The sequence below is a fragment of the Panthera pardus genome, unplaced genomic scaffold, assembly GCF_024362965.1.
Source record: "Panthera pardus isolate Hobbes unplaced genomic scaffold, ASM2436296v1 HiC_scaffold_27, whole genome shotgun sequence".
NCBI classification, from domain to species: domain Eukaryota; kingdom Metazoa; phylum Chordata; class Mammalia; order Carnivora; family Felidae; genus Panthera; species Panthera pardus.
The window spans coordinates 25,026,519-25,039,305 of NW_026526843.1; positions in this window are offsets into that span (position 1 = coordinate 25,026,519).

The following is a 12,787-nucleotide window of genomic DNA, read 5'->3' on the forward strand; positions in this document are numbered from 1 at the left end:
TGCTCCTCAGGGAGAAGCAGGAACTGGGCCTGGTTTCCTTGATGAGGATGGTTGTTGAACTAGGGGACCTTATCTGTGGGAGCAGGGTGAGGAGGAAAACTTGTGCATTCTAGGCTCTCCCGGTTTCACCAGATACCCAGGCAGCACATAATGTGGGCCCTTAATTTGAGGCCATACACCACACACTAGCTCTGAGGAATGATGGCAGGCAAGACCCTCAGCATATCCTGAATGTGTGTAGCTGGAAGATAGTTTATTCCCCCTTAACAATGTGGGATGAGTGAATCTTTAATGTATATTTACATGTCATTTTTTGCTTATAATACTTATAACAATAAAAAGTCATGTTCTTAGATTCCCAGCTGAATGCATGTCACACATTTATTTCTTGTTAAAATATCAGATTTTCAAAATTATTAGTGGAGGAGGGATATTAAACTATGCTATCATGTGGTTAGTTTAAGTCTGCTTTCAAAGTAATCCATTTCAATTGTACTGAAAATATCTTACAGAATGGAAACACTGAGAAGACCATAATGCTTTAAATCAAATAAATTTGTGAGTCCTTGTTATTTCTTGGAAATTGTTAAAGGACATATTTGTCTGAATAGATTTCTCCCTGGCTCCAACTTCAGAAACAAAGAGCAGAAAGCCATTAGAGCTACTGTTTCAGTCTTCTAAAAGAAGAAAGTACAGTTCTTTCGGTATGAAAAAAAAATTAGTCATAAATTTTCTTTTTACTTTCTATATCATTTGGAAAACTTTTTCAAACCGGACATATATGCCCTCTTCTTTTCCTCCCTTTCTGTTCCACTGTGTGATGTTGCCTGCTGGGGGAGAATGTTTGCTCCCCTACACTTAGCTTATAAAGAAGAAAAATAAAGCTATATCCATCTGAACTCAAGGGAAACCATTATTGTTTGGGCCAGGTATTCCTATCCATAGTACCTTTACCGACTGGGAGTAGCGATCATATTTGCAATAAAAACAACTAAATGAAAAAACCTTAGCTCTAGTGAGCTAAACCTGCAAACCTAAAGTTACATGGTAATCGCAAACATCATGTATGGCAATGTAATAGTTGCAAATGTAAAACATGATCTAGCTTAAACCATAATTAATCAGATATGGGCACTGGTTCAGAAATGGAATGTTTCTATTTTAAAGATGTCAAAATTTAATACTATATTAGCTTTGTGCTTTTAAAATTTTTTGGACACTGGGTTTAGGCCCGGAGGAATTTTGAAAATCAAAACCGACAATACATATTTAACTATCATAAACCACTCAGCAATTATGCTTAGCTGCTAGAGTCTCATCCAATAACTCCACAATCTAGGAACTTCTGTGCATATTGAGATTCCTATGGAAGTTATAGCATTAATGAAATTGAGTTTTAAATTTCCCTAGGCTCAACCTAGACATTAAGAATATAAATGTAAATTAACAGAGAAGAACTAGCAGCCATGAATACTAACACTCAAATCACATTCATTTTCATTTAAATTTTACACAGACATCAGGGAAACAATTTCTCCTCCTTCCCTCCAAAGAAATTATATTAATAATTTTGGCAGCCTTCCTGTGAAGGAACAATGTGCAACATCTTTACATTACTCAGAAAAGAGGCATATTGAAAACTAACAGATGACAGACCATGTTTGCTCTGCTTGTGGGGCAGTTGTAGAGACTAAACTTAAATAGGCTACTCCTGAGTGTAAGGAGATTCTAAGGTTTCAGTGTACGAGTTGACTATACTTACCAACCAATGACTGGCTAATGGTACACAGTGAGTACTACCAAGTATAATGAAAGGAAGCATGACTTAAGCAGTTAAAACAACAATTGTGCATAATGATATAACTAGTAAACCCTTCCACATTTCTCTAGAAGATTCTGCCATGACCAGAGGGTTGTATGTCTCTTCTAGAGTTTTACTTGTCCTTCTTTCTTCCTCCTTCCCTTCAGATTTGATGAACAAAAGGAAAGGGAGAAAGAGTGACAAACTGTTAGATGTTTAGTGTTTGGTTTACTTGACATTTGGTAAAGGGCTGAGTCTCCTAGAGGTAGAAAGACAAATCTAAGTAGTTTGGAGCTCCTGGGCTGACAAGTGGATACCAGGATCAATCCCTGCTGAGAGCAAAATGAAAGTTGAACTGTGAGTGACTCCATTCAAAAGTTGTTTATTTGAAACATGTATTGATTCAATTAGGTATGGTTGAGTAGGACAAGGAGAGCAAGAAGCTTGTCTTATATGTCCTAGCTCTTAGGCCCTTCACTCAAGGTAAGGATCTGACCCTCTTCATATGCCTCATAGAGCCTCCTTACCTAATTTCTCTGTGGATTTCCCATGTGGACTCTCTGACAGAAGGTTATTCCTTAGTGCTACACATAATCAGATAATTTTCCTTTGGGAAATACATTCTTACATTTTAATTTTCATAGAACAAAAATCCAAATCCATGATTAATATTCCATAGCATTTCTGATAGAGAGATAGGGTCATTATTTTAAACATGTGAGTAGGAGAAAGATCTTCTCCAAAGTTCATACAGGTGAAAAATGTACAAAAATATTTTTTTACCTAACTAAATAAAAACAAGAAGGGTGAGAGAGGAAGGAGAATGCCTCACTGGAGAGATGTCAAAACATACTATAAAACAATGTAAATATAGCATGGTATTATTTCAGGGAAAGTCAGTCAAATCACTAGAGTAGAACTGAATATTTAAAAAAAAGATGTATGTTAATTTTATTGATAATAAAATTGATTGAAGGATCGCTGACATATGTTATATTAGTTTCAGGTGTGCAATATAGTGATTTGACAATTTTGTACATTATACAATGTTCACCATGTTGAATATAGTTACCATCTTTCACCATACAATGTTATTACAATATGATTTATAGTGAACTTTAGATTATTTAGAAAAAGATGGAGCTGTTATAAAAGATTTTGGGACAAGTGTCAAATCAAATTGAGAAGAAAAAATAAGCTGTACCCTTAATAGAAATCATTAACAAAAATAAACTTTAGAGTTATGATTTTTAAAAAATGTATTGAAAAAATAGAATAAAAGAATGGATACTTTTTAAAATTTTTTTAGTGTTTATTCATTTTTCAGAGAGATAGAGCACAAGCAGGGGAGGGTCAGAGAGAGAGGGGGCCACAGAATCCAAAGCAGTCTCCAGGCTCTAAGCTGTCTCACAGAACGTGATGCAGGGCTGGAACCCACACGCGGTTAGCTCATGACCTGAGCCTAAGTAAGACACTTAACAGACTGAGCCACCCAGGTGCCCCAAGAATGGATTCTTTTTAAACGGTAGATGGTAGTCTTTTTAAGCAAAATACAAAACACAGACTCCATAAAGGAAATAACCGACAGAATTGGCAACATCAAGTGATAGACTGAGAGAAGATAACGGCGATATATACAGCAAAAGAGTAATATCAGAATTGCAACAAATCCATGGGAAAAAAAGGGAAATAATCTGTTATGAAAATCAGAAAGTGCCAAAAGAAATTTTAAAAACAAATTCTATATTAAAAAATTTCTATCTTAATACATCTGTGAGATATTTTTCTCCGTCAGATTTAACATGGGTGATGATGTGCAATGCTGTCGAGTATAAAGGAAATGGACACTTTCAGACACTCCTGCTACAGGCTTTTTGAAGGGACATTTGGCAGTATCAGTCTTTAATCCATTAAGTCTACTCTAGGAATGACTTCTAAGGAATTTCTCATAGAAGTGCACAAAGATTTATAATGAAAAAAAAGGAGAATGAATTTATGAATGTTTATTGCAGCATTATTTGTAAAAGGAAATAATTGGAAACTACCTGGGTGTCCATCAGTAGAAAATAAATTTTCTGGGCGCCTGGGTGGCTCAGTCAGTTGAGCGTCCGATTTCTGCTCAGGTCACGATCTCACGGCTTGTGGGTTTGAGCCCCGATTCGGGCTCTGTGCTTACAGCTTGGAGCCTGGAGCCTGCTTCGGATCTGTGTCTTCTTCTCTCTCTGCCCCTCCCCCACTCATGCTCTGTCTCTGTCTCACAAAAATAAACATTAAAAAATTTTTAAAAATGGTTAAATAAACTATAGTACACCCGCAAAATGGAATACTATGCAGTTGATTAAAAAATGAGAACGATCTATAAGTACTGATATATTACCTGCTATATTTTTAAGTAGAAAAAGCAAGTTTCAGAATCCTGCATAAAATGGGATCCAATTTAGGTAAGGGAAATGCATATAACATACTTATTTATATACACACATGTGTAGAACCAGAACTAAAGAAATGCATACCAAATTGTTGACAGTGTGAAAGTAGGGGCAAAACTAAGGAGAGCTACAGCAGTCAAAAAGAATCAAATTTTGCCATTTGCGACTACGTGGATGGAACTAGAGGGTATTATGCTAAGCGAAATTAGTCAGAGAAAGACAAATACCACATGACTTCACTCATAGGTGGAATTTAAGGTACAAAACAGGTGAACATAAGAGAAGGGAAACAAAAATAATATAGAAACATAAAAGACTCTTAAATACAAAGAACAAACTGAGGGTTGCTAGAGGGGTGTTGGGTGGGGGAATGGGCTAAACGGGCAAGCTGCATTAAGGAGGACACTTGTTGGGATGAGCACTGGGTGTTATATGTAGGTGATGACTCACTGGATTCTACCCCTGAAATCCTTATTGGACTATATCCTAACTAACTTGGATGTAAGTTTAAAAAAATAAAATACAAATAAACTAAAAAAGAAGACTAAGGAGAGCTATAGCAGAGTGCTTAAAAGTATATACTCTGAGGTCAGAGAACTTAGTGAGTCTGCTACTTACTAGCTATGTGACCTTGGCAAATTTCTTAACCCCTCTGTGCCTCAGTTTCCTTATCTGCAAAATGGTGGTGTTATTATTGCTTAGCTCAAAGACTCATGAGGGTTAAATGAGGCAATGTATGTAAAGCACTCAAAATAAAGCCTGGCACATAGTATAAGCTTACTGTGTAAGAGTTTGCTATTATTATATTCCTTAAATATTTTGCAGTGAGAAAGCATTCATGGATTTCCTATGTAGCAAAAAAGAAACAAGAAAGAGAAACTAAAATGAGAATGGGACAGAGATGTTTCTAAATGAAGAAGGGGCGCCTGGGTGGCTTTGTCAGTTAAACATCCGACTCTTGATTTAGGCTCAGGTCGTGAACTCACAGGTGTGAGATCGAGCCCTGCATCAGGCTCAATGCTGAGTGTGCAGCCTGCTTAAGATTCTCTCTCCCCTCTCCCTCGGCCCCTCTCCCCTGTTCATGTATGCTCTCTCTCTCTCAAAAAAAAATTTATTTTAAAAAATGAAGAAGAAAAAATAAAATAAAAATATATCACTTACACTGTAATTTTAACTATACCACAACCCAATAGAACACTGAATTTGTAATGAGTCATATCTTAAATTGTGCCTATGGTACAAAAAAAAAAAAAGCATGGCCACAATATTTTGCAGCTCCCTAAAAGGCAAACAGTTTATTTCTCCAGGCCTGATTTTCTTTGAACAATAGAACACAACAGAAGTAACATTGTGTGTGTTCTGGAACCTAGGCTTTTCCAGGCCTTGTAGCTTCTATCTTTGCCACCTTGGAACACTGCCCTGACACCAGCATATAAGGCAGCTGGTGCAGCCTACTGGACAATGAGAGACCACATGGAGAAGAACTAACACCGAAGCACCCAGATGACACCCAGTGCCTATTGCCAGATGCATTGAGTGAGGCCACCTCTTACCTTTCAGCCCAGCCAAACTTCTAGCTGAATGAAGCCGCATGAATGTGCCAAGGAAAAACCAGCAGAGAAAATACGTAGTTTACTCACAGAATCCTGAGAAATGATAAGCTGTCGTTGTTTTAAGCCACTAAGTTTTAAAGCCTTTTAGGGCTTAAGTTTCATTGTCATACAACAATAGTTAACTCATACTGAGGATATGAGATCTCCTGGAAAAAGGCTACATGGAGAGAGAGACCTCGATGCCTCAGTGGTTTCAGCCACCCCAGCTGAGTCACTAGACATGTGAGTAAGGCCATGTGCTATGTACCCAGCCTTGTCAACTGAATGCAGCTACTTGAGTGATCCCTGAGAAGACCGGCAGAAAAAAATTCCCACCTAAATCACAAAATTGTGAAAAATGGTAAATGTTGTTTTAAGCTATGAACTTTTGGGGCAATTTGTTACTCAGCCATAGATAATTGACATCACATCCAAGAAGCCTAATTTACTAAATACATAGAAAGAATTTCTTTTAAACACAGTGTGACCTCTTAGACATTCCTATGGCATGGGCCAAGTAAGGGTGATGTTAAACCAAGGCACCAGGTTTTAAAGAAAATTTCCAGTATGAGGAAGGAAATTTGAATTCTAATTAAACTTGATCAAATAGAACATATTACATACTTCTCTTAATTCTTCTCATTAGTTTAATCCTTTGTTTTAGCTATAAAGTTATTAAATTCAAAACTTGCCCCCAATTATTTCTAAAAGACCTATTGTATATAACCAAGATACATAGTAGGATATGTCCCTGCCCTCAGAGAAATAAAAGTACAACAAGAGAAATAAGCATCTAAATAGGTAACTCTAACACAAAGGAGAATGGGATAAGGGACAAGGGAGGATGAGTGCTTTAGCAATTCAGAGGAGAGAGCATTTCAGAGAGCACTTCTTGGAAAAAGGTAGTAATTGAACAGGAGTCTGATAAATACAAGTTGACAGCTAGAGATGGAGAAAGAAAGGATCCTGGGCAGATGCAGGAGTGTTTTCAACTATAGAATCTTTAGGCTTTATTTACAATAGTATATGAATGAAAGGATAGACTGTCCCCACTATACCCGAGGGTCCATCTGATGGTCTATGGGAGAAACTCTACACAGTCTCAAGACAGAGAGAGTTGCAGTAGGGCTGTGGCATCTAGAAATTTAACCAAGATGTCAGGTATCTTAGAAAACTGATGAAACTACTTTGTGGTGATAGGTGAGTCTTGCGTATGCTCATCCTGTGATTGGAATTCCTTTGGTAGTAAAACAAAGTGGTCCTAGAGGAATCTGCATTTTTAAAATGATTACTACGGAGAAAGTAGCTTTATAGCATATCTTGAGATAAATACAATCATACCTTTAAAATGAAAGGCAAGAGTAGGAATAAGAATTATAAGGAAAATTAGTTATATTGTTGTATTTTTAATAATAGCTTTCTGTTCACAAATTAATATGTGTTTATTATGGAAAATAAAGCATAAAAATATAAAAAGGAAAATTAAAACCACTTGCAAGCCTGTGAATCACTATCAACTATTATGATTAGTTTTTCCTGGTCCTTTCGCCATGCATCCATTTGCAAATATTTTAGTTTTAGTCAATTTATAGAAACATGAGATTATATGCTTTTGTTTTATTTTTTTAATTTTTTAATGTTTATTTATTTTTGAGACAGAGAGAGAGAGAACGCACAAGTAAGGGAGGGGCAGAGAGAGAGGGAGACACAGAATCTGAAGCAGGCTCCAGGCTCTGAGATGTCAACACAGGGCCTAATGTGGGGCTTAAACTCCTGAACCATGAGATCATGATCTGAGCCAAAGTCAGACACTTAACCGACTGAGCCACTCAGGCGTCTCGAGATTATATGCTTTTGTAATCTCACATTTTTCCTATTTAAAAATATATTAGGGATCAGTTCAGTTTTAAACAAGTTGAGTTTGGGGTAATTGTGAAATATTAAGAGAGACCTATCCAGCCAGCTGTTAGAGATGGAGCCCAGGAGGAATGTGGGGACAGAGCTATGATCTGGGAGATACCTAACTAGAAGTAATTGTTGAAACCAGGAAATGGGATGAGATCATCCGCACTTTTTCCAAGTGTGGGTTACTGGGTTAAGAAAGTAATTGATTTGCTTGGAATAGAATAGATAATTTCAAAATGCATCACACAGCAGTTGTAAGTGATCATTCTGGATTGCAATATAAAAATCAATTCCTTATTGTGAATCCAAGGATTGAGGCTTTAGAAAGAGTAAAAGACACTGAATAAGAGGGAAACCACACCCAGTTTTAAGAAAAGAAGATCAGGGGTGCCTGGATGACTCAGTAGGTTAAGTTTCTGACTCTTGGTTTCGGCTCAGGTCATGATCTCACAGTTCATGGGATCAAGCCCTGCCGTGCTTACAGCACAGAACCTGCTTTGGATTCTCTCCTTCTCTCTGCCCCTCCCCCCCCAAATAAATAAATAAACTGTAAATAGAAAAAGAGGGCGCCGGGGTGGCTCAGTTGGTTAGGCATCAGCTCAGGTCATGATCTCACTATTCGTGAGATTGAGCCCCACATCAGGCTCTGTGCTGACAGCTTGGAGCCTGCTTGGGATTCGCTCTCTCTCTCTCTCTCTGTCTCTCTTTCTCTCTCTGTGTGTGCCCCTCTTCCCACTCTCTTTTTCAAAATAACTAAAACATTTTAAAAAAACAAATAAATAAAAAAAATTTAAAAAAAGAAAAGAAGATCAATGGTTAGCATTTGTCTCTGGACCCCTTTATTAAACTCTTCAAAATTTTTGAAGACCCCAAAATGCTATTGTCTTGTGGGTTATCTCTATTGACATTTATGTGGCAGAAGTTAAAACAGACAGAAATTAAATATTTATGTGTTGATGCATGTAAAATAACAGTAATAAGCTCATTACCTGTTAACATAAATAAGATTTTTATGAAAAAGTACTACATCTTCTCAAGCACAAAATTATTGAGAAGAGTTCTATTGCTATTTTTAGTTCCTGGCTTAATAGAACACAGCTAAATCCTCCTATCTGCTTTTGCATTCAATTAATTGATGTATGTTTGTAAGAGAATGTGAGTGAAAGGCAAATAATATTTTAGCATTATGAAAATAATTTTTGCTACACAGATACCCTAAAATTCTCCAAGGAAACCCCAGGAGTCTCTGGATCATAAAGAAGTTAAGAAGAATAAGGATGGAAAAGGGCTTATAATTTAAGAGTCGGCAAGTGCAAGGACTTGATTGAGATCCATTGAACTGTAAGTCAAATCATATCACACCTTCCTGGACTTCCCATTGTGCTTAGAGCAAAATCTACAATCTTTATCAAGGCCCCTAAACCCTTGTATGATTTTGCTCTTCTCTTCTTGTCTTGCCTCATCGCCAGTCACTCCTCTGCCCCACCTCCCTTCTGCTTCTTATGCTCACTTCACTTCAGAGGCACAGGCTGTCCTTGCATTCCTTGACATTGCCAAGATATTTCTTACATCAAATACTGTACATTCTTTTCTCTGTGCCCTGGAATGCTAACTACTACACATTCTCCAAGCCTCTGATTAGTAGCCACTTCCTCAGGGAAGCCTACCTAACCACTAACCTCCGTCGGAATTGAGTCTCCTCTGTTGTTCCCTTGCCAATATAGTGTTCTTTTCCTTCAGAGCATTCGTTGGTTTTGAACGATGTATTTCATTGTGGGACTGGTTATGTCAGTCTCCCGCCAGTGGACCTTAACCTACACAAAGGCAGGAACAAGAATGTTTTGTTTACCACTCTCTTCCCCAGTATGTAGACTGAATACGCACATACTAGGAATTTTATTTTTTAAAACATTTTTTAAAATGTTTACTTACTTTGAGAGAACTGCGTATACGTGCAAGGGGTGAGGGGCAGAGGGAGAGGGAGAGGGAGAGAGAATCCCAAACAGGCTCTGTGCTCACTGCGGAGCCCAATGCTCAATTCAGGAACCATGAGATCATGACCTGAGCTGAAATCAAGAGTCGGCCGCTTAACCGACTGAGCCACCCAGGCGCCCCACATACTAGGTATTCTATAAATCTTTGCTTAATCAAAGTATGAATGAGAATGAAGATACATATGGGAGCCTGTTTCCCTAGTCTGAGAAGAAATTATTCATGTTTATTGTGTTGCATGGAAAATGATAACATTCTAGTTCCCAATTTTCATATAAAATGCATTTAAAATCTGTTTATGATAGACTATCCTAATAATTGTTAGCATCTAATAGCAATTGTTAATGTATGTGACTATAAGAGTCTTCTTATGGCTGTTAAGCATGCGTTTTAGAAGCACTAAATGCTTTAGTTATTTCAATACAAATGAATAGTTACCTGTAAGTCAATCATGATAATAATTCACTTAAAAGGTTATTATGATGAGGTCACAAAGTTAGAGAGAAGTTCAAGTGCATTTAAATGCCAACAGAACAATCCTAATTGTTCTATACTCTTTTCAAATTCTCTTTCTGGAGTATAATTTCATCTCTCAAACAGAAATCATGGTACATTTTGAAATCAATATTTCCCCTTTTCAACAACTGTGATAGTTAAAAAGTGCCAAAAAGTAATATTCTTATAGTTAAAAAGTGCCAAAAAGTAATAGTCTTAAAAGTATTTCCAATAAAAAGACAAACACTAGCATAAAGCTAGCTTTCAAATCTGCAATGGAAGGCACGATGTTATCTTTATGAGGGTAGAAATTATTGTTTATTGCCATATTTTTACGTGTATGCCTATCAAATATGTGTATGCATATCAAATATAAGTGAATTTCATATAAATTAAAGACCAAGGTGCCATTCTTTTCATTGCCTGTAATTTTAAACTTAGCAATTATTTGAATCCATTATAGCAATAATCCAAACGAATTGCCACTGCACCCTATTGAAAAGCCTTGGTTTCTGAAGGTCATGATTAATCTGTATTAGGGATACATTCTATTTTGAAAGTAAGGTGCAGCAGCATTGATGGAGCCTTTCCAATGAGGGATATTCTGTACGAATGTACACTTCCATGAGCAGGGCTTGCTATGTGGAATACAAAGTGACTTGCTAAAGCCCAAACAAACAAACAAAAAAGTATTTTGCTTCTTCTTGGAACTCTAGCCAGAAAAATGGATCTACAGGATTCATTTGGATACTAAATAGAAATAGGTAAAGAGAAGACTTTAATGGCTTGTCACTTGTTCTCCTGAGCCTTACTTGGGTGTGTGAAAAAAATAATGTGCCCGACTCTGTTCTGAACAGATGGATGCAGAATCCTGGCCACCAACTGTTCACATCCAGGCTCAAGTGAACTTCCTCCAATGTGGCCGCTTTCCCCAGAGGGGCCCACAGCTGCCCAGAAATGGGCACTCCCTAACAGCAAGCTGGTGATTGCAATTTTACAGCTCTGTTTATGGAAACTGTTTGGGTAGAAAATCATTAAGCTACCTCTGTTGTTTCCAATGATTGTAGCCAAAAGTTAAGGTGCCAGCAGCATTCATAATCTCTGGTAGCTGCTCTCTGGATGACATCATTATAAGTTGCAATAGGAAATAATGGGGCACCACAAGTATGCATTGAAAGTGTGCCTTTGAAAACATCTTCCCACCAGACAAGCAACCAAACAAAACTCGTTCATTTCAGATAGTTCCCATTGATTTTCTTTATGTAATTGTTATTGACTTTAGTCTTCTAATATTATTGTACTTACTCTCTTACTTATGAGGGTACTTAGAAACAAGATTGAAATAAGCGATATTCTCCATTATGCATTCTTTGCAGAGAATGAAACCTATGGATTAAACAAATACGTTAAAAAAAATCAAGGCCAGAACATCTAAATATTGTTCTCTAATACTAAATTGTTCTAGGTGCATGGTAACGGGCACTCAATATATGCTTGTACATTCATTAGTGAATGGTTCACAAATCTTTGAACATCTCCTTAGCTTAAGCCTGAGTTTCTTTACCTATTCCCGGTGCTGGCGGAGTTCCTGGAACATAGTAGATGCACCATAATCATTTGCTGAATTGAATTTATGCAATTACATTAGTTCTGGGATTAAGTGTATAAAGGTGTATATGTACATGTGTGTGGTCTCTGTTAATGAAAAGCGTATTTCTTTAAAAATTCCTAGCAAATTATTTGAATAATCTAGGCAACTGAATAACTGTCCCATACAGATTGTATGCTCCATTACAATTGGTTATATTTTCCTCTACATTGGCCCAAACTGGCAATTTAGTGTGCAGCCTTCTTGGTATCCACATTTGAAACGGAAATTCTTGCTCCCATGAGCAAAACGACTTTAAAATTCTGCGACTTCCTGTTACTTAAATGTGTCTAGGGAATCCCTAAAGTTGAATAAATGCTTTAGGAAATCTACCCACAGTATCAGGCTGTGGACTTCCAGAAGCCGTAAATCAGTTCTTCTGAAAGGAAGAAAAGTGACAGAGCCCTCTGTACTTTGGAATTAGAAATGGAAACCATGCTTTTGAAGGAACTAAAGGGAGACAGCTGCAGACCAAATGAATTAAGGACTCCAGGGAGCTGTGGAAGACTGGTAAGGAAAATGAGAGAGAAGAATGTCAGAGAAAATACAAACAGTAGGCAGCAGAGGGGAGAATTTTCAAAAAAATGATTAAAAGGACTGTCGAATTGCCAGGACAGAAACAAGCTGAATTTCCTTTTATGAAATCCCTAGTTATCAACTGCCCCTTCCTTCCTGGGTCTTCCAAAAGAGTAACAAAGAGACAGCAAGAGTGAGAGCGAGAGATGATCCTGGTTTTAAAGCCTATATTCCAGTTCCATGGCTGTTATGGTTTGCCCACCTCTCATTGTGCCAGAATTCCCTTTTCATTTATGAGTTATTTCCTTAATCGTTGGTTACAGAATTTCCTTAGACACAGAGCGTTTCGAGCCACTGGACAAGCGCCTGGCCAGATGTTCCTTTTTCTTCCTCCCAGAACTCTTAGTTG